Raw genomic sequence first — 27936 nt, forward strand, 5'->3', positions numbered from 1 at the left:
GGTTGAAGTACTGCTATCAAACAAACAAATGCCATAAAACCTTTATTTGAAATAATATTCTCACGGGATCATGGTTTCAAAATCTACATTCTTTTCTGCATCCTCACTGACTGGCTCACCTGGGCTTGTGTCTCAAACAGCATCCCAGTTGGATAGTTAAGGGTGATGTAACACCACCCAAACATCCTGACTGGAGGAGATTTTCAAGCTACCTTGGGAGAAACAGGTTTCTCCACTTCCTTGGACTTCAGAAAATTCCTTCAGAGACAAAACGCTGTGAAGCAAATTGATGACAAAGTGGAACCCCCCTCCACCCCATCAACCACCCTACTCACCACATCCTGTCTTGTAGCTAGAGAGAAATAATCTGTAAACCAGGAAAACAAAGCTACCTTTCATGGCTCAAAGGTCCAAGAAGCAGCTCATTATGCAGTTCTTTACAAAGAGTGAAAATCTCAGGGACTTAGCTTTGACAAGTGCATGTAAACAGGCTGGTACTGAATTAGGCTTATATAAGGACACAGAACACTCACAGGCCTTGTCCCTCAGCCTCTAAAGGCTTCTCTTAGCCCAGGTACCTGCATAATTACTCACATAGGGAACCCCCTTGAAAACCCCACCTTGCCTTTTGTATTGTGAGATAGATTTTTTTTTATCTCATTTTTGCTTCCTAAGCTTAGTTTTCTGTTTTACCCTCCAGTCCACAAGATACACATACATGAATGAGAATTATTAGTAGTCTACCCTGTTTCACTAATTATTCTCTGGAGTCAAAAAGCACAAATATTCTACTGCTTACATGTAACCTAAGAACATAAGCATTCCAATACTGGGACAGACCAAAGGTCCATCAATCCCAGTATCCTGTTTCCAACAGTGGCCAATACAGGTCACAAGTACCTGAATTTATTTATCTATGTGTATGTGTGTATCTACAGATAGAACAAGCCCAAGAGCCTGTCTCAACGGGCCCAGTTAAACGCGGGCTTGGGCAGAAGATTGTCATCTGAGGGGGGGTAGAGGGTAGTAGGTGCGTGTGTCCAGCAAGTTCAGGGCAGAAGTTTATTGGCCGGAGTTAAAGAATGCCGCTTGCCCATGAACCCGTCTGGTTAAGCGATTGTTTGGGAGGGTAGCCGGAGACGGGAAATCAAGGACCTTTATATGGATGTCCCCCTCCGAGACTCAGGGTGCTCCTGATCCTCGGAGGCAGCTTTCCTGCCCACCTACCTAGTTTTTGAGTTTGGAGGGGTGGGGCATGACTGTTTTTTTATTGGAGTTTTGATTTTCAGATGGTGTGAGTTGGGGTTGTCCCAGCTGCAAAAACCTGAGCTACAGCAGCAGTGGTTCATGGGAGATGAGCCAGGTCATTAAAAGATGGGTCAGGTGACCCTGACTAATTATGTGGAGGTCCACACAGGCTGGGGCTCTTGCTGGCAAGGCGGAGCCGGAAGAGGAAGGAGGAAGATTAGTGGCAGCGACAGGAAGCGGATTGGCTGCTTTGCTGTCATGGTGAACAGTGGCGGGGGGGGGGGGGGGGGGGGGGGGTTGATGTTTGACCTTTTGCCAGCTGTAGTTCGGGAAGGGGGGTAGGTTAATTACTGATGTAATGTGTTTGGAAGTTGTTAATAAATGAAGCTGCAGCCTATTGTTGTCCCATAATTGTTGTGTATGTGAGTTTATTGTCATGAGGCTGGGAAAAAGCAGAGGAAATTAACATGGGAGGAGGGAAAGTAAGGGGGAGAGGTGGGTGCGAGCCCAGCTGTACAGGTCCCAGATCCAAATGTTAACAGATATACACTGTGTTAAAAAAAAAAAAAAAAAACCTATATAAAACTTATTTTCTGCATAATTCTGTCAAAATGACCAATTTCAATAAAATTTTGGACATATCATCCTGAATAAATTTGCTATAAGCCTACACTTACCCTGGCCTCCTCACCTAAATGTCACTTCACTAATTGGTTCTTCAGCTGTCACAATGTTTTCTTCAGAGCAAACTGATCAGCCCCTGCCGCTTCCTGATTGGTGAACAGCTGAGCCTATTTCTCCCAATTTTTACAAAACATATTCTAAGTTTATCCTTTTCCACCTCTTTTCTGGATACTCTTGCACCAATCTAAGAACCATAACCTTTCTCCAGATGCAAAATTTTAATAAGGGTCAGATCCACCTGCCTGAAAACCATGGTAATTGGTTATCTTTAAAGCAAAATGGCATCTGCACATATCACTGTTCTGGGATTCTGGGATCTTGCCAAGTAACTTGTGACCTGGATTGGCCATTGCTGGAAACAGGATATTGGGCTTGATGGACCTTTGGTCTGTATCACTATGGTAATGCTTGTGTTCTGAATTGCTAGGTGGTGACGATGTTGATTAGATGAGGTGGTTGCCATGAGTGTAGGCTTATTGCAAATTTATTCAGGATGATACGTTCCAAATTTTATTGAAATGGGTCAACGTTTGACAGAGTTATGCAGAAAACAAGCTTTGTATAGTTTTATTTGAAACACATTGTAGATCGATCACACGCACACGGAGACACGGATCTTGATAAAAAACAGACACAGATATACAGAAGCATTCATAGATGGATAAATATGTCACTGTGCCATATACGTGGCTATTATTCATGAGTCATTCGTAATGATTGCATGAGTGTATTCAAAATATGTACACTATTCCTCTAAGCAATGTTTTGCTTTTGTTCCTATTTACATGTGGTTTGTTAGGTGGGTGAGGCTGGATGATACGGTGCTAATTCAGTCATAAATACCTATCTACTTAAGTAGACTTAAGCCTGCTAAAATCCTGAATCAGCTAATACAATGTCTACATTCCTGAAGGAACACACACATATGCACAGCACAGCTTATTTCCAGAATATGGTAATTAGGGCTCCTTGCTTTATGCCATTTACTTTTTTAAGCCTTCCCATCTGTACTTTCCACATGTGTTTCAAACACAGATTTCTGAATTTTCTCCATGTTAATTTCTTTTGCTTAAAATAACAAGACCTGCAGTCGGTATTCTTCCACATTCCTTTTTTGCTGTGGAATACTTATATATAACAAACTGGTACTTAGGCATCTGAGAAAAGAACACAGCGAAGGTGACAAGATGGATGACGCCAAACAAACTTCTACTGGACTCAGAAAAAAGTTCACAGCAAGAGTTTATTCTTAAAAAACTGGACTCGACACGAGTCGTGTTTCGGCCGTTCAGGCCTGCCTCAGGAGTCCCTGTATGGCAAAGTGCTATTGGTTCTCATAAGGAGAGTCTTGTGCAAACACTGGATTTCTCTAACAACACCTTAGGAAAATGGAGAAAGAAAACTTCTGAGCTTCTTGATGAGAATGTGAGCATCACTGTTCTCGAAGCATGAACTTAGGCATCTGAACCAGAAGAGTGTCTGTGGCCCTCTGAAGTTTATTTCAAGGTGATTGCTTAGCCTTTGATTTGCGTCTTGCATCCCCATTGACACCCATGGACAAACACCTGGAAAACAGGAAGGTTCATTCATTTGAAAGGACAAAGGAAATGTTGACATTTCCTACGTCATTTCATATCCTTTTTTGCCCAAAATGACAGAAAAAAAATACAAAAAACCCTGTGGGCTTTTTTCCCTTGTCATAAGTAGTGGCGTACGCTTTACGAAGAGTTCACATTACTTACAACATTGTTCCTAGAACAAATAAAAGAAATAAGAAAATGAAAATTCCCATAAAAGATGCAGGGAACTAAACAAAATGAAAATATTTTGGCTGCTTAGCCATACTGCAAAATAATTTATGCTGAAATTAAAAATGTCAAAAAGGTCTAAGAGGCCCTTTTACCAAGCTGTGGTAAGCACTAATGCATGCTTTCAGCAGCTTAAAATGACATACTGTGTGGCGCACTGAGGCGTGTGCAGTACTTTTGACATGTGCGTGTGCCGTCGGTGTGCTAAAAAATAATATTTAAATGTCTGATGAGGGGGCGTGTCTGAGGGGGTGGAGAATGGGCATGTCTGTGCCAATCAGCGCAGCTACATCACTGCATGCCGATCCTCAATAACCTAACTCCTCCTTTCCTTAAGGGATCCCATGTTTCTGTCCCATGCCTTCTTAAACTCTGACACAGTCTTCGTCTCCACGACCTCCACCACTCTTTCTGTGAAAGAGTATTTCCTCTTAACTTCATCTTATCCCCTCTCATTCCAGAGGTTTCCTTCATTTGAAAATGGCTCACCTCCTGTACATTAACGCCACTGAGATATTTAAACGTCTCCATCATATCCCCTCTCTCCCCCCTCTCTTCCAGTATATACATGTTGAGGTTCATGAGCCTGTCCCTATATGACCGAGACTGCTGTTTATATCTTTCCGTAAGTGCAGTCTCCAGAGACTTGTACAAGGGCACTATCACCTCTTTTTTTCCCTGCTGGTCATCTCTCTCCTTATGTACCCCAGCATCCTTCTGGCTTTGAGCGTCACCTTTTCTACCTGTTTGGCCATCTTAAGGTCATTCAGACACAATCACCCCCAAGTCCCGCTCTTAGGAGCCCTTTCAAGGCAAAACGGAAAACAGGGATTGGGGGCTGAGAGGAAGATGCACTAAAGTCGTCCGTAATTCCCGTTCCCTACCGATTCCATAGCGAATCGGTAGGGAACGGGAATTCACTAAGGAAAGGGAATGCAAATGAGCTACTCGTTGTAGCTCCGTTGCATTCACTATTACCTCAGTAGCCAGTCGGAGAATCGGGACGTCCCTTTCGGTTATGCTCCTCTTCTTGGGTCTCTTCAGCCAATCAAAGCACATCTAGCTGGTGTCAGCTACACGCACTCTGATTGGCTGAAGAGACCTGGAAGAGGAGCATAATGGAAAGGGACGTCCCGAACTCCGGATCGACTCGAGTCGCAGGTCCCCGATTCCCTAATCCCTTCTCCTCGCTGCTACAGAAGGTGAGCAGCGCAGGGGAGACAAAACTAAAAAAAAAAAAAAAAACGGCGAAAAGACGTCCCTCACAAGCGCAGGCAGAGTACGTCCATAAAGGACGCCCCTCATGTGCGCTCGCTGCTTTTTTTTCTTCCTTTTTTAATTTTTTTGGGGCTCTTTTCCTTTCCGATTCCCTCACAGGAGCCCTAACGAGAGGTGCAGACCTCACGTTAGGGTTTCCACGGTAAGGGAATCGGAAAAACGGTAGTGCATCTCATTATAATGAGCTGCAACTGTACTGCAGCTCATTATAATAGCCTTTGGATAATTTGCATTCCGTTTTCGTTGCCTGCTACCGTGACAGGAAAAATGCCCTTGGTGCATGCCCCGGGTAAACTACTTGCGTTTTAAACTGCCTGGAACCAGTTTAAAACGCAAGTTGTGGGCTCGTTAGGTTTTGTGCATCTAGCTCTGAGTGTGATCGTTCAAAGGGGTGAGCTGTCCATATGTCTGTGCTGGGAGAAGATGACATGAGTACGGTTATTGGAAAGGGAAATCTGTATGCATGTGTGAGAGGGGAAGGAGAAAAGGTCTTGTTTGTGTGCATGGCCTGAAGGAGAATGGGCAAAGTGTGAATGTGTTTGTCTATTGGGCTTTTCAAGCTGAAAATTGGGAAAGAAAAAAAAGAGAGAAACCCCTCGACTATATTATTATGTGTCTAAATATCTATTTTTCTTCACAGATCTGTGGAATTAAGTCTACAAACAAGCTATTGGTGATGCTTTCTAACTGGACTAACTTAACACTCTAATAATTCAGCTTTTGAGAGCTAGATTCCCTTCATTAGGTCACTTCAAAATGAGTTAATAAGGATGTCTGAATCTATCTATATCCATATATGATTAGCAGACAATGTCTGATGGCAAGCAGCAGTGTGCCTTTGTGACACATGGGATGGAGAGGCTCATGCAAAAACTGCAGGTAATCAGTGGTTTAGCCTGCATGGATCCGCAAGTCCAGCAAACAGCAGCAGTGAGAGGAGAGGCACAGCCAGGACTAATGTTTTGCAGGTGTCTGTCTGTCCCTCTATATCAGGGGTGGGCAACCACAGTCCTCGAGGGCCAACCCAGTCAGGCTTTCAAGATTTCCGCAACAAATATGCATGAGATTGATTTTACAAGTACTGCTTGCATTGTATGCACACAGATCTCACGTGTATTCATTGTGGACATCATGAACACCTGACTGGGGTTGTGGCCCTTGAGGACTGTGGTTGCCCACCCCTATTAAGCAGCAGATTTAATCCTCCTGCTTTGACAATGGTGTTACCCTCATGTCCCTAATGAGAATAGGTGGCAGAGTATGGAGTCCTCATACCATATAGATGCTCAGAACCTAACGCCAGCACTAAAATCGATTCGTGCTGGATTAGCGCCAGTATTAATCTGTGTAGAATGTTCAGAGAGCTGAGCAGGAAACAGCGTGCACGCCAGTGATTAGCACAAATTGTATTTAAATGTAGTCAAACAGATGTAAATGAGGCCATTTGCTATTCCCTCCCAATGCTCAGAGAACAGTGCTCAAACAAGCCCTGTCCTTACCACTGGACACATAGGATGTTTGAAGAGAGGATTTCAAATTTTTTTCAGCTTAAAATCTGCCATTTTTGATTTATTGCAGAAGCGGAAGCCTGTGCAAGCCTCTAGTGCTGGGAATGAAAAACAAATGTCTGTGTGTCCGAGCAAACCTGAAAGTGAAAGTACACATCGATGCCTGTTTTCTGCACTTAAAATATAAGCCATTCAAGTGAAAAAAAAATTTGAAAAGCTTATATTTACAAGTGCAGAAGAAAGGTGCTGATGTGTGTTTCACTTCCTGGTTTGCCCTTGGTATGTGTACAAGAGCTGTGCTTACTACAAAACTCTTCTGCACATGAGCCAGGCACATTCCTCCCACTTTCTTCCGGTCTCACAGAGCACATACCATTTGCATACCATTAGCGTTGAACATTGGGGAGCTATGTTTTGGCATTGTTCCTGCGGTATGGGTCAGACGCTATTCTCTAGAGCACAGACTGGCCCATCAGTCTCCAGAATAAGCACCATCCTCAGAGCTAAGACCCTACCCCTGTATTCTATATAGATGCACCTGTAACTTAATTTGATAATGAGCCATTAATGAACACTAATTGGAGGCTATCAATTATTAATGTTAATTGGCACCAGTTAGGATTTGTGTGTTCATCTGGTTGCGTGCATGCCAAAATCTCATAGTGTGCAGGCCAAAAGGGGCATGGCCATGGAACGAGCATGGGTGGGTCAGGGGCATTCCAAAAAGTTGGGCGCAGTGCTATAGAGTATGGGGAATCGTGCCCAAGTTGTGCACCAGGATTTAAACCAGGTTTCAGTTGACATAAGTTGAGCACCTGGAGTTGGGCGCAGGAATCCGCTCGAATCACTGTTCTAAACAGAGTGCGCACCCCTTTGAGCACCATTTATAGATTTCCCCCTACATGTGGATCTTTGCCAAAAAGAGGTCACGATTCAAAGATGTCTGTATGTAAAAGGAAACTGTATATCGAACTCCACTTTCAATAAACCAACAAGGCAATCTGGTTAATTTATCAGCAGATCCAGCATGCCTTGGCTCATGGTGAGAAGGCCTTACATATCCGAGAACGAGGGCAGTATTTTTCTATGCTGAGGTCCCAGGAGCCTTACAATATGCTCATCCTGTGATAGGTTTGGGGACTTTGTTATTTTGGTCCATATTATTTTATTCTAGATCTTGTCAGCTTACACTGCAATCTCCCTAAACACTATTCACAGCCAAAGCCCTGTATTACTGCTACAGTGTGCAGCCACATCCCGGAGTCCTGACATCTCAGACCGCCTCTGGAACACAGTGCACATTGCTATCTAGTTATAAAATCTAAGCACAACTTCCAAGCAATGCGTTCCTGTGCATGAGGACATCATTTAAGACTTTACTTGTAAATGTTTTTCCTTTTAAATCTGTTTCAAAAAAATGCTAACAGCTTGTATCAGTCTATTTATACTCCTTGACTGCTAGTGATCCACATATAGCAATGATATCCTTGTACAAAACCATGCGTTAGCCATCACATGTCAGCTGCCAGTCCACACCTTTAGGCTGCTTAAACCAGGTTCCTATCTACTGTGACTGTAGAACAACTCTTTCATCTCTAGTACCACCAGAAAACTGTGGTCAGCCTTTTCTCCCCCTGGGAAAGGAAATGTTCCAGCAGCATCCCAGGGTTTCTGTTTAGGACAGGATAAAAGGCAAAAAGGGAGTGTGCCAGTGCCACCCTTTCCCATGTCCCTGAGCCTGAGCTCATCAGTTTATATGAGCATCAAGCGTCCGTTAATCAGAATTTAAAGGAAACACCTTGAAGATTAAAAACAGCCATGCATTATGGAACAATTCTTAGCAGTCTGAAAACACCTCTTTAATAGAGGATCCCACAACAAACTGTACCTTCTCAGATAAAATAGAAATAAAAGTTAATAAAAAATAAAATAAAAAAGGATTTTCTCTATTCATCCTACTCTTTCTGCCTCCGGCTGACTCCACCATTTACCCAAAACACTGATAGTTTATTAAAGCCTTAAATCTTTGAGAGAGACTTTTACAAGCATAAAGGTTCTCCAGGTGCAGGGAAATAAAATCACCCCACTGTCTGGTGGCTCTTTACCAAACCACAGTGCAAGAAATGTATTTCTGTCAGAGAGAAACTGTACTAGAGGGATGTCTCTTATAAAAATGGGGGTGGGGGTTCACTTTCCAGAGCCATTGCAGCAAATATGACTGATCTGTAACTCAGGCCATTCCTCATTAGCATGGCTGAAAGATCTGCAAACCCCATGCAGGAATTATGCTTTATCTCATCATTAAAAGGCCAGATTACACTAATGCTGATTATTCAGTACTGCTAGGTCTTAAGAAGCTCCTTGAAATGCTAGGAGGGGAGAATAGGACTGTTGACAACACAGAGGAATTAAAATTCAAAAGCTGGCACTGATTTATGACACCTCGTTTCCATAAGCAAGCTATTCTTAAAAACCAAGTACTGTGAATGTTCTGAATACAGCCTGCAAATTGCAATCCAGCCTGTTGAGGGCTGCTGTGAAGCATATGACATGTTGGGAAAAGGTGCCGCTAACAAGATGCAATGTGGTTAAGAGCCAGAGAACACAAGGCAATTTTCAATCAGATGCCTTTGTGAAGAAACAACCAGGGCTGTGGAGTCGGTACAACAAACCTCTGACTAAAGTCACTGGACTCCTCTATTGTTCTACTGTCCGACTCCAACTTGTGACTTTAGCTCTGACTCCTATTGATATTAGGCTTTCAATTTTTTTGTTCTGCATCTATAACTTACTATTTACCAGTACATTAGATCCAGGAGATAGATAGATAGATAGATAGATAGATAGATAGATAGATAGATAGATAGATAAAGTATCAAATGATAAATTTATCATATATTGAAATATATTTTGATTTTGAAGCTGGAGTCGGACTCAATACATTTTTACCGACTCTGACTCCACCTCTGACTCCACAGCTCTGGAAATAACAACTGTGAATTGAAAGCCACCTGCCCCAGTGATTGCTACATTACATCAAGCCTCAGATGCCCCCTTCAACTGGACAGAATACCCTTGGGAGAGGGGGGAGGGGCACAAGAAGCAGGATTTCAGAATGGGAACACAGGTAATAAATAGAAATAAAACAAAACAAAGAAAAGAAGATGATGGACTAACTTAATAATTTATGATTAGCTTTCAAAGGCAATATCATCTTCGGATCAGAACTGAGCAAATGATGGCAAATATCAGAATACATAAGTGAAACCTGAAGAAAGAAGGCTGCCGAAATGCTGGCAAATTCCACACATGTTCCCTAACGGGGTTGGAAGAGAATTAGCAGGGTTAATTGGTAGCTATGGGAAAAGTCAGACTGTATGATCAAACGCCGCCCTGACACTTGAAAGTGCAAGACTATTCCACCAGGGATTTCAGCAAGAGGGGGCCTGCTGGAAAAACCAGGAGCAATTACAGCTCCTCTTATCTTTCTGATATGCTTTAAATTAGTTGACTTCAAAATCGATCATCATGTGTGAATGCACTGAAGCAGGATAAAACAAACAAACAAACAAAAAACATTCTGTTATTGGAAAAAGTGACAGGCTGCCAGCTGGAACCAAGAAATCCAGGTGAGACAAACAAAACAAAATGAAAGAACATTACCACATGTTCCCACAACCACCTTAAATTTACAAGAGGATGGACGTACCATAAAGGAATAAAAGACAGGGGAGCGGGAGGAGCAGGATATGAAAGGGGAAGTTTGTTAGCACATGTTTGTTTAACCAATAATCTAGGGAGCAATCAAAGCTTATAAAAGACCTATAGTTTAATCATATTCCCTCATAAATAATCCCCTCTCACACAAAAAAATGTAGCTGTTCATAGTGATATCTAGAATTGTTGTAATCTTAAAGTGTTTGGGACAATGTTTGAGGGGTTTTTTTTGTCTCATTTTGTGTGTCCACTGTAAGCCACAACCTTTTTAAACCTTCATTTTTCTTTTGGCCTGGCATTTCATCCTGCACCTTCTGGGCTTCCAGATCAATCCAGACAGTGGACTATAGCAGGCAGGGGCGTAGCCAGACAGCAGGTTTTGAGTGGGCCTAGTCAAGAAGTGGGTGGGCACCAAGTGTTCTCCTCCCCCCTCCCCCCAAAACGATGAGGTCAGTATCAGCAGCTTAGGAAGCTTAGACTGCTGAAGTGGAGCGCAGTGTTTTCAGCACCATCAGGGGGAGGTTTTCAGCTGGCGGAGCTTGGGATCCCCACTAGCTAGCACTAAATATGTGCTGTTGTTGGGTGGGCCTGAGCCCTAAGTGGATGGGCCCTGGCCCACCCAGGCCCACCTGTGGCTACGCCACTGATAGCAGGTAGTGATAGCTAAAGTCCTGCCTGTACAGGAGTACAGGTATCTTCAGCACTGTACCAGAATAAAAACCTCATACTAACCTCTGCAACCTCCTGACAGAGTAGGAGGATCCAGCCCTTGGAGAAATATTTGGGCTTATATAAATACTCAGCCTAGAGGGTCTTTGTCTTCGGTTCAGCTCCCCGACCAGAGTACATCTATTCAAGGGGATCAGAGTTTGGTAGAGTTTCTGGCCATTCCCTTAAAATCAGTGGCAGGGGACTAATATATAGTCTAACCTCCAAACTGCAGCTAGGAGAGAGGTATTTCACTCACACAGTTGCTGACCCTGTGGTTCAGCAGTGGGAACCAGCCTCAGAGCGTATAAAGCTGCTGAACTGCTTCAGGGAAAACATGAATGTGGAAACTGTTTTACACCACTACCTGAGAGGAACAGAGGCAAGGAAAGGAGAAGTGCTATTACATCCAGCTGGAGCTAAGGTAAAGCCTCACTACTTTCCAGACCTTCATCAGGGAGGAATCAGCTCTGTCTTGAGAACTGTACATAGGAATGGAGAATAAGGAAGAAGAATAAGAAGACTGTAAAAGATTTATCTCTTACTTTATATAGCTGTACATCGCCTAGGGTGAATCTCTTCATAAAGGCAGTTAATAAATCCCAATAACTAAAATCCTAAAAATTAAATACCTATCCTGGAATACACAATTGATGAAAGTGTTTCCTTGTTAATTGGCAGTAAACCCTTCACAGTTCAAATCAACCCTGTGTGGACTACTTCGTTGCTTGAGCATGTGGATCATGGGCCAGCTGGCCGTCTAGTTCTGGGCCAGCTCTGCCCTCAACCAGTCCAAATAAAAGTACATTTGTGTAGCCCATCTGTTGGTCATAACCAACCCAGGGTTACAAGTGCAACAGGCATTCACTTGCAGGTGTCTGGTTGTCCTCCTCCCAACTCATCCATCGCATCACAGCAGTCCTTGGACAGACAGCACAAAGTGTGAGACCGCCCATATACCTGCTAACATCAACTCTAAGGGCCAGATGCACAAAACCTAACGAGCCCACAACTTGCGTTTTAAACTGGTTCCAGCCAGTTTAAAACGCAAGTAGTTTACCCGGGGCATGCACTAAGGGCATTTTCCCTGCCACGGTAGCAGGCAATGAAAACGGAATGCAAATGATTCAAAAGCTATTATAATGAGCTGCACTACCATTGCAGCCCATTATAATGAGATGCACTACTGTTTTTCCGATTCCCTTACCGTAGGAACCCTAACGGGAGGTCTGCACCTCTCGTTAGGGCTCCTGTGAGGGAATCGGAAAGGAAAAGAGCCCCCAAAAAATTTTTAAAAAGGAAGAAAAAAAGCAGGGAGCGCATGTGAGGGGCGTCCTTTAAGGATGTACTCTCCCTGCGCTTGTGAGACACGGTTTTTTTTTTTCACAGTTTTTTGCTCTGCCGGCGCTCGTGTTTTTTTCCCCCTTCTATTTTGTCTTCACTGCGCCACTAAACCCTCCACAGCAAAATTTTTCTATTTTCCTGGTTGCCGGAGAATCGGGACATCCCTTTAGATTAGGCTCCTCTTCCTGGTCTCTTCAGCCAATCAGAGCGCATTTCGCTGACAACAGCCAGCTAAGCCCGCTTTGATTGGCTGAAGAGACCAGGAAGCGGAGCCTAATCAAAAGGGACGTCCCGATTCTCCGACTCAGGTACCGAAGGAATAGAGAATGCAAGTGAGCTACAACGAGTAGCTCATTTGCATTCCCGTTCCCTACCGATTTGCTATGGAATCCGTAGGGAACGGGAATTACCGACGTCTTTAGTGCATCTTGCTCTAAGTCTGGCTTCTTGGTGTCTGTTGAGAGATAACTGAGACTCCCTCCCCTAGGGGCCACAAGTCTTGCATTTGCAGCAGCCTTAACATCCCTGGCCCCAGCTGGCCCAGAAATCCCACATCTTCTGCATGACAGACAGTGTCACTGAGCCAGTCAGGCATCCCCTTCTCAAAATGATTATTCACCTACAAAGAAGTGTGGTTCATTTTCCCTGCTAGTTTCTTTTTTTATTTTTATTTTTTTTGCCTGGTAGTTTTCTCCTGCTCTTTTCAAACTCCTACTCAATCAGGGTAATGAGCCTTCACTTTTTTTTACCCCAGGACTGTCTCCCTATTTTATGAATTGTCCCCTTGCACCTCTCCCTTGTAGCTAATCTGATCATAATAGTGATGGTCCTGTGCAGGGGGATGATGTTCTAGGGCTCCTTAACCTTGCAGTCATAGGCCCTGACTCCAACCACTAGGTGTCACTCTTTAGTAATGTACTTTATAGAAAGGTAAATCTACTAATATTACTAATCATTTCTATAGCACTTCTAGACATAGTCAGTGTTGTACATATTATATACAGGTACTTTGTCCCTAGGGGGCTCACTATCTTTTTTTTTTTACGTACATGGGGCAGGGTTGAGTGACTTGTCCAAGGTCACAAGGAGCTGTAGTGGGAATTAAACCCAGGTTGCCAGGATCAAAGCCCGCTGCACAAACCATTAGGCTACTCCTCTACTCTCAGATAAACAATGGCTAAACGAAACTAATACCAATGCCTCAATAGTCAAAGCAATATAAATATAAATAATAATTAGTGGTCACTCTCGATATTCCAACCATGGCCACCCAGGACCCTTGGTGCTACTAGGTGTCAAATCTTCAATGAATAAGCCTATGTCAGCTTTCATTCAGATGCCACACACACATCCTCAAGTGAACCACACTGGGCTAGATTCTATTTGTGGTGCCTGAAAATTCTGTATGGAAAAAAATATGCCTAGGCATATTCTATTAAGTACGCCTATATTTTATAGAATAGGCATAATTTCCGCGTCTTATATAGAATATGCCAAGCACCTTGAAACATGACCAAATTTAGTCACGGCCCTTTATGCCATGTTTCACTTGGCTTAAATCCCGATACCTAAATTAAGCACAGAGGGGGAGATTCTATACATGGCGCCTAAAAAATCAGCATGGAAATCAATGCCGACTAAGTGTATTCTATAAGTGACACCTAGATTTAGGTGTGGTACATAGAATACGCTTAGCTCATATCTCAGCACCTAAAACTACGCACCTCCATTTACACCAACAAAAACATGGCGTAAATCCCTCTGCTTAGATTTATGCACATTGGGCCGTATTATATAACTACATACGTAAATTTCAGAACGCCCATGAAGCGTCCATTTCCCCGCCCATAACCACGCCCCTTTTACCTGCATGAGTTAGACAATAGGCATACTGCGTTACAGAATATGCTTAGCGAATTGTGAGCGTAAATTCTAATTATTGCCAATTATTGCTAATTATTGCTCATTACTGCTAGCTCACTGCTGTTATCAATACTAATTAGCTTGTTAAGCCAATTAATTTACACGCAGTATTATACAATCTGCCTGGATTTTGGCTCAGATTTCCATGCATGCTATTTACAATCCGGGGAAGAGCGGGTGTATTCTATAACAACACGCATAGATTTTAGAAACACCCATGGCGCGCCCCCTTTTCAACCATGTGACTTAGAATTTAAGTATACCACATTACAGAATACACTTAGCGAGTTGTGGGCATAAACCTTAATGCCAATTAGTGCTGATAATTGCTGTTAATGTCCAATTAACAACATTGATTAACTAGCTTACCAATTAAGTTACATGTATTGTTATAGAATACGCTTTGATTTCCACGCAGAAATTAAGACACCATAAATAGAATCCGGAGGATTGTGTGATGTGTGTGTGTGTATATATATATATACATATATATATATATATATATATATATATATACACACAAATGAAAAGTGAATAAGGCACTGAAATGTCAGTTGGATAGCCCAATATAAATGTCCCCAAAACATTTTTTTTGTAAGCAGTATTTATTAGGATTTATTTACCACATTTTGACTGAATTCACTCAAGGCGGTGTACAATAAGAATAAATCAAACATTAGCAACAGACAATTACAGCAGTAAAAATATTCAAATAACAATACATAGTATGACATGGAGGGGTATAATCGAAAGGGGCGCCCAAGTTTCCTGAGGACGTCCCGGTGAAGGGGCGGGGAAACCACTATTATCGAAACAAGATGGCCGTCCATCTTTCATTTCGATAATACGGTCGGGGACGCCCAAATCTTGACATTTAGGTCATCCCTAGAGATGGTTGTCCCTAGACTTGGTCGTTTCTGATTTTCGGCGATAATGGAAACCAAGGACACCCATCTCAGAAATGACCAAATGCAAGCCCTTTGGTCGTGGGAGGAGCCAGCATTCCTACTGCATTGGTCCCCCTGACATGCCAGGACACCAACCGGGCACCCTAGGGGGCACTGCAGTGGACTTCATAAATTGCTCCCAGGTACATAGCTCCCTTACCTTGTGTGCTGAGCCTCCCAACACCCCCCCCAAACCCACTACCCACAACTGTACACCACTACCATAGCCCTTACAGGTGAAGGGGGGCACCTACATATGGGTACAGTGGGTTTCTGGTGGGTATTGGAGGGCTCATATTTACCACCACAAGTGTAACAGGTGTGGGAAGGATGGGCCTGGGTCCGCCTGCCTGAAGTGCACTTCACCCACTAAAACTGCTCCAGGGACCTGCATACTGCTGCGATGGAGCTGAGTATGACATTTGAAGCTGGCACAAAATATTTTTAAACTATTTTTTTGATGGTGGGACGGGGTTAGTGACCACTGGGGGAGTAACGGGAGGTCATCCCCGATTCCCTCCTGTGGTCATCTGGTCAGTTCGGGCACCTTTTCGTGGCTTGGCCGTAACAAAAAAAGGACCAAGTAAAGTCGTCCAAGTGCTTGTCAGGGACGCCCTTTTTTTTCTATTATGGGTCGAGGACACCCATTTGTTGGGCATCCTTCTCTTTCGAAAATAAATTTAGATTGTAAGCTCTTCCGAGCAGGGACCGTCCTTAATTGTTAATTTGTACAGCGCTGCGTAACCCTAGTAGCGCTCTAGAAATGTTAAGTAGTAGTAGTAATATTATACTACTTACAATGTCAACACAATATGTAATACATTTTAATTGACAGAGTAGGGTATAAGCAAAGATTGAACATATAGATAACTAAGAGATTAAGAAGAGTTAGAAAATAAGGTCACTAGTTTAAAAAAAGGTGCATATGAGGTCAGAGAGATGGTTAAATATTATCTCAGCTAGGGTAGGAGTGAATAAACATGTCCTGCTGTTGTAGTATGTGCAGCCAGCCCGTGTCACTCTTTGTGTGTTTGAGCGAGTCTAACAAGTTAGTTACTTCTTCCATTAAAGGCCTGGTTAAAGATCCAAGCTTTCACCTGCTTCCTGAAGTAGAGATAGTCTTGTGTTAAGCGGAGCCTTTCAGGCAGTGCATTCCAGAGTGTGGAGGCTACTCTGGAGAAAGATCCGGTGCGGGTATCACAAAAAGGCAACCGTAAACATAATCCAAATATAACAAAGTCACTCCCCAAAAAATGTCTCTCAAACTCGAAAGTAACCACGGAGTTAGCAAACACGGGTTCTAGAAAGCTTCGTTTCTGATTAAAAATCCTTCTTCAGGAACTTTGCATATTCTCCAAAGTTACTGAGAAAAACAAAACAAAACACTGCTGCAACATTAACTTCTGAGATGGCAGAACTAACAATGAAAATGCCCTGGGCATGAACCATACTTTTTTCTTGTAATCTAATCAAACTTTGTTATCTAATGATACGGTTGTTAGGTATTGTTTGATGTGTTTCTTCCAGGCTTCTTAAGAGACAAATATCCATTAGGATGTTATCTATGCAAAAATCAGTTTCCACTGTGTAGGCCAGTGGGAGCCATCCAAGCCTGCTCCAAGGATGAGCCCCAGCATGTGCTAAGCAATGACAGAACTTGCCACATAAAACCAATTCTGCATAGCAAAGGAAGAGAGCTGAATTTCACACCTCAGGTTACCAATGCAAATTATCAGAGAGTGTATTGCACTGCATAAGTAATTCAGGTAGTGCTATGGATAGAGTTTCCGTCTCCTGGCCTTGCAAGCCTATGAAATTTCCTTTCCTGCCTCAATGACCATTTTGCTTAATTATCTGGGGAGATTATATCCCTCTAAGTCCAGTTCTGTGGTCATAAGCCAGCAAACACTAAATTGGCAGAGTGCATTAAGCAGGAGGCTAAAGACAAGTTATTGCTCAAATACCTTTTTAAAAAATTTTGTGTTTCTTTTTAAATCCATGGTGAAGGGAATAATAAATAGATGCCTCATTACTGCTACGTGCATTGAGTTGCCAACTCGTTTGTAAGATATTCCACAATTTGAACCATCTGCGATGAAAATAAATGTTCAATTAAGCTATTAATGAGTCCTATAAATAAACACACTTATTCTTACAAAAGCCTTCAGGATCTCACGCTGCTCCTGGTTAGGCTCAAGAGATTCTTAAACAAATTACCTGATTTCTTAGCAAACCCTACATGCTCTCACTTGTACGGCCATTTATCACTGGATCTAATGAAAAAGCTCCCCTGCTCTTCCAGAGAGATATATTATATTTATTGCATTTGTATCCCACATTTTCCCACCTATTTGCAGGCTCAATGTGGCTTACATAGTTTTGTTAACATTGTCATTTCAGGATATCAGGTACAATTAGTAGTAGATCAAATAGCCATTCGTCTCTGAATTGTACATTTTTATTTTACCAGCATTTCTAAATACAGGCAAATCCAGGAGTAAATATCAGCTTGATATTCCCTTTAATGAGGTCCAGGGAGATGCATCCGGAAGTGGCCTGTTTTAATCCAGCACTTAACTTTACATTAGAACCTGCTTTCTATTCTTTCATGGCTCTCCTACTGATAAAATACAAGTGTAGTGCATCTCAAGCCTTTCCCAAGGCACCCCAACACTATCTGAGACACTGAAACTATGGCAACGGAATAAGAAAGCAGCTTCCTTGATTAATAGATGAAGATCCCAACGACGGAGTCTAGCTAAAGCCATTATTCAAACATTGTGAGGGGTTAGCCTAGAATCCGTGTCACATCGCCACAAAGAAAAAATTAAATTGGAACTGGAATCAACATCTGTTAATAAAATAGAACTGGATTATGGCAGTCTGACTATAACAGAGTAGCCAACTTCTGTTTGCATGTCATGAAGAGAGTTAATTTTTCTTTTGCAATTGATGAACCAAAACATTGAGAAATGGAAAAAAAAAAGGGGGGGGGGCAACCAAATCAGTTCGAGGGCTGAAACATCACAGGCTAATCAATCAGAGAACCTACCTAAAAGAGCTTTTCTGATGTCTACTTGGACTGAGAAGACTGGGATTACTGGAGATGGGATTGGAGTGGAGGGCATGTTCTATGGAGAGACTTAAACTCCAAGGTCTACTTGGGTAACTCTGATGTGGATATGAAAAGTTTGCAATATCTTGAAGAGTGTGCAATCCATAGGAAGAAGCCTTCACGATTAATATCTACTTTTAGGACAAGCTAGAAGACTACTTGTAGCTTCCACTGAAGTAGGAAGGTTCTGGAGTAGTGAGGGGAGATCTTATAGAAAATGAAGGGCATTTTTATATGGACTCTTTTAGACAAATCCTTACTGTCCAAAAGACAAACCTTGATCTAGCGAGAGAGCCCTGGAAAAGAGTGTGTCAGGAGTGTAATGGCGCTCTCTGCTTGCTTTAGGATTAAATGAGTTAGGTCATCATTCAATAGCTTTTAGATGGAGGTGTTGTTTATAAATTGCTATAGATGGGACTCTTGTTAGGCATAAATAACTCTCCCCTCCCTTGTTATATTGTACAAAGCTCTGCCGTTACCGCTGACATTACTTTAAAAGACAAGGTCAAAACAGAAAACTTACCATATGCTTTCCTCCTTAAAACTGTGGAAAGTTTGGGGGTAGATTCAAGAAAGTGCATCAAAAATTAGCTTTGAAAAATATGGAACACTATGCCCCCAATTCGAGCGACATGCAGATGTCTAACTTTAGGCACGAGGACTTAGGCCATGTCATAGACGGGGTAATGTTAGCACCTAATGTTGGTAGTTGTGCTTGTAAGTGATAATATTCTATCACTTTTTAAAATTCTTATTAGGATTTATTTATCGCCTTTTTGAAGGAATTCACTCAAGGCGGTGTACAGCAAGAATAAGTCAAACATAAGCAATAGACAATTACTGCAGCAAAAATATTCTACTAACAGTACAAGTATGGCACAGTATGCTACACTACAATGAGGGGCATAATCGAAAGGGACGCCCAGGTTTCGCTGAGGATGTCCTCGCAAAATGTCCCGGCAAAGGGGAGGGAAACCCGTATTATCGAAACAAGATGGATGTCCATCTTTTGTTTCGATAATACGGTCGGGGACACCCAAATATTGACATTTAGGCCGTCCTGAGAGATGGTCGTCCCTAGACTTGGTCGTTTCTGATTTTCAGTGATAATGGAAACCAAGGACGCCCATCTCAGAAATGACCAAATGCAAGCCCTTTGGTCGTGGGAGGAGCCAGAATTCCTAGTGCACTGGTCCCCCTCACATGCCAGGACACCAACCGGGCACTCTAGGGGGCACTGCAGTATACTTCATAAATTGCTCCCAGGTACATGTCTCCCTTACTTTGTGTGCTGAGCCTCCAAAACCCACTATCCACAACTGCACACCACTACCATAGCCCTTACGGGTGAAGGGGGGCACCTAGATGTGGGTACAGTGAGTTTCTGGTGGGTTTTGGAAGGCTCACAATTACCACCACAAGTGTAACAGGTAGGGGGGATGGGCCTGGGTCCGCCTGCCTGAAGTGCACTGCACCCACTAAAACTGCTCCAGGGACCTGCATACTGCTATGATGGACCTGAGTATGACATTTGAGACTGGCATAAAGGCTGGCACAAAATATTTTTAAAGATGATTTTTGAGGGTGGGAGGGGGGTTAATGACCACTGGGGGAGCAAGGGGAAGTGATCCCCGATTCTCTACGGTGGTTATCTGGTCAGTTCAGGCACCTTTTGGTGGCTTGGTCGTAAGAAAAAACAGGACCGGGTAAAGTCGTCCAAGTGCTCATCAGGGACGCCCAGGTTTTTTTTCCATTATGGGTCAAGGACGCCCATGTGTTAGGCACGCCCAAGTCCCGCCTTCACTACGCCTCCGACACGCCCCCGTGAACTTGGGTCATCCCCATGATAGAAAGCAGTTGGGGAAGCCCAAAATCGGCTTTCGATTATTCCGATTTGGGCGACCCTGTGAGAAGGACGCCCATCTTCCGATTTGTGTCGAAAGATGGGCGTCCTTCTCTTTTGAAAATGAGATTGAATGTCAACACAATATAGAATAAAACATTTTAATAGCATAGGGTGTAAGCAAAGATGAAACATATAGACAGATAAAATAGAATAACAGGAGTAAGAAAATAAGGGTCTAATTTAAAGAAAGTTGTGAATGAGGTCAGAAAGGTGCTAGAACATTATCTTAGCTAGGGTAGGAGTTGGTAAACATGTCCTGCTACAGTATGTGCAGCCTGTGTCATTTACTTCTTCCATTAAAGGCCTGGTTGAAGAGCCAAGCTTTCACCTGCGTCCTGAAATACAGATAGTTCCATGCCAAGCGAAGCCCTTCAGGATGTGCACTCCAGAGTGTGGGGGCCACTCCGGAGAAGGCTCGCCTGCGGGCATCACATCAATAAGGGGGGGGGGGCATGTCAAGATGCCAGCATGTACCTGGTAGCGGTATAATCTCACTGTTGTCTGCTGTTTTTATCATTTTCCCCGATCCGCCCATGTGCATGTTTACAGAATAGCGCCTGAGTGTAGTTATATGTGTAACTACAAATTAGTGCCAATTAGCACCAATTAACGTGGAGGAGTAGCCTAATGGTTAGTGCAGTAGGCTTTGATCCTGGCAACCTGGGTTCAATTCCCACTACAGCTCCTTGTGACCTTGGGCAAGTCACTTAACCCTCCATTGCCCCAGGTGCAAAACTTAAGATTGTGAGCCCTCTAGGGACAGAGAAAGTACCCGCATACAATCTGTACAGTGCTGCGTACATCTAGTAGTGCTTTAGAAATGATTAGTAATAGTAGTACTTGCTGCCTAATTTAACAATTTAAACCCCTTTTACCAAGCGGCGGTAAAAGAGGTCCTGTGGTGGCATTGGTGCATGGGTTTGCCGTGTCGAGGTCTCCTTTTACCGCCGCCTGGTAAAAGGGAATTACCGGGCCAGGAATGGAAATGGCTGTGGGGTAAATGAAACACTTGCTGTGCGGTCATTTCCTGGGGGATCCCTTACCGCCTCCTATTTAGGAGGCGGTAAGGGTTCCCACGCTTACCTAGCGGTAACCGGGCAGTCCACTACTGAGAAAGCCCCCCCCCCCCCCCCGCATTACAAAAAAAAAATCCACTGACACACTGGAAATGGCATGTGCTGGGGGCAGGCACTACTGCTGAGCTCCTGTGGTAGCCTGGCGGTAGTGCTGAATTGGCGCACGGCAAGCCCGTGTTGGGCTTGCTGGGCCTTTGTAAAAGGGCCCCTAAGGTGCATTACTGGCACAATTCTATAAATTGCACATGTAGATTTATGTGCTAGTTGGAAATTTGGGCGTGCAACTTTACCCCCCTATTTACTAAGCCATGCTAGCGACTCAATGCCGACACAGCCCATTTAAAATGGGCTGTGCTAGCATGGCTTAGTAAACGGGGGGGGGGGGGGGGGGGGGGGGGGAGAGGATTATAGAATAAGGGGCTTTGTCTACATCCTTTGCTATCCCTGCTTTCATCAATTGATTTACTTTAAGTATTTTGTTTAATTTCTCTCTCTGTATGTTTATGTATAATCTGCTTATGGTCTTTCAAAACAATACCATGGACCTTAGTCAATAAAGATGTTTTTCCCACAGGCACAGAACAGAAGAAAGTTCTTTTGGAATACAGTCCAATATCTTTTACGAAATAGAATACCCAACTGGCTAAACTACTCCTACACTGCTGAAAACTGCACAAACTGAACTATACCCAACCATATGATTTTTCCTTATGTTCTGTGTTTTGTATCATTTCCACAAACCGAGGTCTTTTTTGGACTGGTTAACTGTATTCTAAGCCAAACTTTAAAAAGACTTTGGTAAGCTTTGCTTAACTGTTAAACATCTAACCCACATCAATGTTTATTTCCTTTTTCATGGATCAAGAAATGCTCTTTCATTTCTTTTTATGTTCCTTGTCCTTCAGTACATGGCTTTTTTTCAGCACTTACACTGTTAAACACAACACTTTCATCAGCACATTGAAAAATGCCAAATCTTACACTGAATCCATTAAAAATATATGTTTCTAATGGATATATTTCATGGTTTCCTGTACACGGAGATTTAAGGAGGGGTGACTTTAATTACCCTGGCTCAGCCTCAACCACGGTCTGATTTGTCAGGTCAACATCCATCTAGTGTGGATGGAGAAGCAGAGTTTGAAGAATGGCTTTGATTATCTGCTGTTTACTTAGACTGTGCAAAGCTTTGTCAGCTGCTTTGCAGAGCAGGCTTACTTTCTAACTGACTCATGGAGGTTTCCTCTTCAGTGGGCACAAGTGAGGCTACTTGGTGAATAGCTTTGCAAAGAAATGGGAAAGTGGGAGGCCAGCAATGGGAAGAGAGAGCCAGCTGGTGGTCAAACATCACAAAAGTTTCAGCAGAACCTCCGAGCTGCTGGGAAACTGTGAGCAAAGCCTCCTTCCTCTAAGCTGGAAGCCTCTGTAGGTTGGGATACCTTCAGCCAGTCCTACAGAATGATCATGCCCACAGGCTGTAGTACCTGAGCTCTCAAGGGCATATGGGACACCATCTGAATATAGGCTTGAAAGTGCCTGTGCTATAACATTTGTCTTTAAGTATCAGGTTGTTCCAACAATACGCATTGTAACCTTTTCTGGACTAATGTGACCACCAGAACCTTCCTGTCCTGCAAAGAATACCGAACTTACATCTGTAGAGTACACAACCAGCACTACATCCAAGTATGAGCTAAATCAAAGTAAAAAAATAAATAAGAAGGATTTGGGGTTTACCCCCTGAGTAGCATCCTGAGGCTGCTTTTAAAGCAAGGCCCTTCAGGAACGCAGATGCTAAGGGATGTTTTTTCAACAGCTGGAGTCTACACAGCATCTGTGGAATGGGAAAAGGACCACATGACTTCAATGAAAAACGGGACAAATGGAAACAGAAAGGCTTACCAGACAGGAAATAGAACAGCTGAGTTCTGAACCTGAGGATGCCAGACTTCCGGCCCTGGATCTCGTAAGGAAGACCAGGAATAGCAATACCCATTCAGCAGACATCACTTCTCTGCTTTTCTCTATGCATAAAACTTTCACCTGTTAACCACCAGGCGAAGGAAACTGAAGTAATGGCAGCACAAAGTAACACTAAATAGGAATATATTCAATGAAACTTCCCATCTGATGCTGTAGTTTCTGACTGATACTGTTTGAAACCTGCAATTCAGTCATTCCATACCCATGTATTTGTGAGCTTCTATGAATGTTACAATCATGGGTACTTCATTTATTTTAAAATCTTAATGTTCCTTTGTTTTTTGTCTATGGGCTGTTCATTTTCTTAACAGGAGGTTTGATTAAACTCTGGAATTTGTTGCCAGAGAATGTGGTAAAAGCAGTTAGCTTAGCAGGGTTTAAAAAAGGTTTGGACCATTTCCTAAAAGAAAAGTCCATAAGCCATAATTAAGATGGACTTGGGAAAATCCACTCCTTATTTCTAGGATAAGCAGAATAAATCTGATTTACTATTCTGGGATCTTGCCAGGTAACTTGTGGCTTAGATTGGCTACTGCTGGAAACAGGATACTGGGCTTGATAGACCTTCGGTCTGTCCCAGCATGGCAACACTTATGATTCTCACAGTCTGACCAGAGTCCAAACAGTTTCATGTTGTCAGTGGCATAAAATGAAACCTATAGTCAGCCAAAGGACCTAAAAATGTCTATCCTCAGCTTATAACCCAGAAAATCAGTTTAATCCTAGTGAGTATGAGGTTAAGATGACATAGATATTGCAGAACATATTTTAGGGTGGAAATTATTATTTCATATTTGTATGTGCAAAATATGACAACTTTATGTTAGTATATAAGAACATAAGAAAAGCCATGATGAGTCAGACCAAGGTCCATTGAACCCAGTATCTTGTCTCCAACACTGGCCAGTCCGGGTCACAAGTAATCAACAGTTCCCAAAAAAGTAGATATATTTTTCACCATTCAGTATAAGTAGGATGCACTGATCCAAGGCCTCCAGGCTAAGTGAGTCAGTCAGGCTGAGGTGTTTTTCATACATGGTTACATTATCCAACTCATGAACTATGTCAAGAAAGAAACTGAAATGTGGAAGCCAATGGCACTCTGTAAGAATGGAGCTATAGCTCAGTTTTGTTAAACTCTTTCCTTGCAGGGTGGGTAGAAGCAAATGTTTTCTTTCCCCGAAGGAAGGAAAAGATAAGTGGGACAGAATGTAAACCTTCAAATGTTTGAGAGGCTTTGGTGGGGTGGAAGAGAGAGAGAGAGAGAGAGAGAGAGAGAGAGAGAGAAGATATTTCTTTGCTGAGAGGGTGACCGATACCTGGAGTGGAGGCTGTGTCAATCAAAGCTGTGATGGCATTCTTAGAATCAAAAACAGTACATGGTAGTTCTCGGGGGGGGGGGGGGGGGGGGGGGCAGTGACAAATGTTTAGAGGCAGAAGTAAATGAAAAACATGGACATGACTAGCAGCCAGATGCACTAACTCCACGGAAAGAGCCCTTCCCTTACCGATCCCTTAGCAAATCGGTAAAAAACGGGCATGCATGAAGGGAATCGCATGCAAATGAGCTGCTCGCTGTTAGCTCATTTGCACGCGATTTCCTTCCTAAGGAGGGGAAGCCAGTCGGCCAGCTGAGCATGCGCAGAGCAGCCAAGCGTTATGCTGGCTGCTCTGTGCATGCCAAAGACGGCTTCATATATGTCCTTCACTCAAAAAAAAAAAAAAGGGCGTCCCTGATGAGCACTTGGACGAGGGACATCCAAATAGTTTTGATTTGGATGTCCTTGCATATCCTGATCCCCGATTCTCTCCGGCGTGGTCATTTCAGGCACGTAAGAAAAACACGTCCAAGAGAAGGACGCCCATCACAAAATCTGAAGGGACAAATGTCCAAGTGCTCGTCAGGGATGTCCTTTTTTTTTGAGTGAAGGACGTCCAAGTGTTAGGCACTTGAAAGGACGTCCCTGATGAACACTTGGACATTTTTTTTCTTCTCTTCCGATTTTTGCGATGGGTGTCCTCCTCTGCATGGATCCCGTGCAGACCCAACGAGAGGTGCAGACCTCCTGTTAGGTTTTCCACGGTACATGGGATCGGAAAACGGCTGTGCATCTGCCTTGCATGCGCATTATAATACTAATTAACTCATTTGCATTCCGTTTTCGTTAGCTGCTACCATGACAGGAAAATGGCTCGGAGAACCCTTTTGTGCATGTCTTGTTTTACTACTTGCTCGCTAGACTGGCTAGGACTGGTTTAAAAACCACGTTGCTGGCTCGTTAAGTTTAGTGCATCTGGCCCTAGGACAGCTAGGGAGAATGGTGGTAGAAAAAGATTTATTGGGGGGGGGGGGGGGGGGGGGCACTGGCCAATAGTAACTTATGTTAACTACTCAAGACAATAGATAACCAGAACAAGAGTCTGAAATATTTTGGCAGACTGGATGGACCAGCTGGAACTGGCCCTTGTCATCTTTGCTATGTCACAATGTTACTATGTTATCATCTCTCTATATAAAAGGCACCACCAACATTCTATGAAGCCTCCAGCCGGAAGTGTGAAGGGGGAGAGTTATCCGGTTTCCCCATGAGTGTTTGCCCCGCCCTCTCTGTAACACAAACAGTCAGTGAAGGAAAACACAGCAAATCGAATCGCTCTCTCTGTAACAGTGAAGGACTCAGAGGGGGGAGGGGAGAGAGGGCAGAGGCCAGGGACACACACACTCCCACATGCACACAGAAGAAAACCTTGCTAGCCCCCGTTTCATTTGCATCAGAAACGGGGCTTTTTTACTAGTGTCTAATAAAGATCCCAAGCCATAGCCAGAGGTTTTTCTTTCCCCTTATAAATTACTTACAAGCAGACTACTAAATCACAAATGGAAAAGTTACTCAGTTCTTCTAACTTTCCCTATAATTGCCCCCAGTTACTCAGCTGAGAAGTTTGCAGAGTTTGGTATATAATATTTGATGGCATCTCTGCTGCAGCTCGTCCTGTAATTCCCACCCACTCCCTCTTTATTTGTTCTACCTCCTTTTACTGTTAGTCTCACGCTGACTTGAGACACTGTGGAATACATCTGTCCACAAAACACACAACACAAAAATACAATGGCACTGTTTTCAGTTGGCCCATGTGATATTGTGTATACGTGGTGTGTATGCCTATGTATCGCATTTTTAGAGCACACTTTCATTAAATGTATCTTCTTTACCAGATCTACCTCCTTAATTATTCCACTCCTGTTCTCATTAGAATGATCACCTTCATCACAATCCCCCCCCTTTTTTTTTTTTTTTACCCCAAATCATCTTTCAAATGCAGGCCAGGTCCTGCAGTGACCTCCGGTGGTGGAGAGCAGAATGCATCTCCATCAAGCACTATTTCCAGTGCTGTTCTTTCACTTGCCCTTATATGTTGACATAAGAAAAGCATTTGACATGGCCATCCTTAAAGGAGATACGGATGCTAATTCAGCAGCACATCTAATCCCAGACTGCAGGAGGAGCAGAAGCCTGAGACATGAGGCAATCCCCGCTTTCCTATTTGGGGACGGAAGTCTGCTGATCAGTCTGGGATACCCTGCCACTTCAAACAGTGCTGAAAATAGGAACTGATACCCTGGCTGGTAGAGAGTCTCAGTCAGGATGTCAGTAACACTCAATGTGCACTCTGAAATGAAAATGAGCATGCAGTGCATAAAATGGTAGACTACAGATTCCTCCAATCTGCGAAGCCCACTGGAAGAGCACAAGAAGTTAACTAAAGGCTGAAAACCTTATTGTCTGTGCTCTGAGAGTAATATTTTAACTCAGTGGGACAATAATCTTTACTATTAATCCACCATGCCCAACTCTGTATTAGTAATGTGCTCATAGGAGCCGACTCTGTGGGTGCTGTGGGTGCTTGAGCACCCCCAATATTGAGAAAATATTTGTATTTGTCCAGGAAGGGGTTATTTCCATTGGGCTTAGCACCCCCAATAATTTTTGAAAAGTTGGTTCCTGTGAATGTGCTACTGTGCTGTGTTAACTGTCTGGGAAAACACTATTGGTCACTTTCCTGCTTTCCAGCTCTGGCTCTGAAACCTGGTCTGTTTCCTATACACTTTGAAGGGATTGTTATTAAAAAGAAAGAGGAAGGGACATTTCCTTCTCATAAAAATGTTTACCACTGGAGAGTTTTGCAAAAGATTAGATTTTTTTACAAGAGCAGTGAAGAGCCTGAATACTGTTGACTGCTGTCCAGGAAATAAAATATGGAAATGGGCACTTGGTCTTTTTATGAAAAAAAAAAAACCCTTACACTGGATCTTGCAAACACAGTTGGTCTAAAAGAGATCATATAATCCAACACACAGTACCATATGGACCAGTGGGGGATGGGGGCACATTTAAAATAAAGATTGACCACAAGGATACTGGATCCTATGATTTCATTCAGCAACTCTTAATTTTCTGTCTATTCCATTGCGATTTTCTTTCCAGAATTTGTAAAATACATGACCACATCTTCCTTTGAAAGCTTTAGGGGAAGACAAGTGCCTGCCTGTGACTGGTACCCCCACCTGGTAGGCTTTACCCCTGCAAAGGTGGCTGCACTGCCAGCACATTTCCTTAAAGCATTAAAAAAAAATACTCATCCTCTGAATTCAGAAAATGTATACAAATAAACCATTTGAACCACATTGT

At 43.1% G+C, this 27936-nt stretch overlaps 1 protein-coding gene across 3 annotated transcripts in view; it reads right to left on the minus strand.

Moving 5' to 3' along the window:
* Positions 1-27936, minus strand: part of SEMA6A (semaphorin 6A) — a 259483-nt gene that overhangs the window by 228032 nt on the left and 3515 nt on the right. The gene's annotated exons all lie outside the window — the stretch shown is intronic.

Source organism: Microcaecilia unicolor, chromosome 2 (assembly GCF_901765095.1).
Source record: "Microcaecilia unicolor chromosome 2, aMicUni1.1, whole genome shotgun sequence".
NCBI lineage: Eukaryota > Metazoa > Chordata > Amphibia > Gymnophiona > Siphonopidae > Microcaecilia > Microcaecilia unicolor.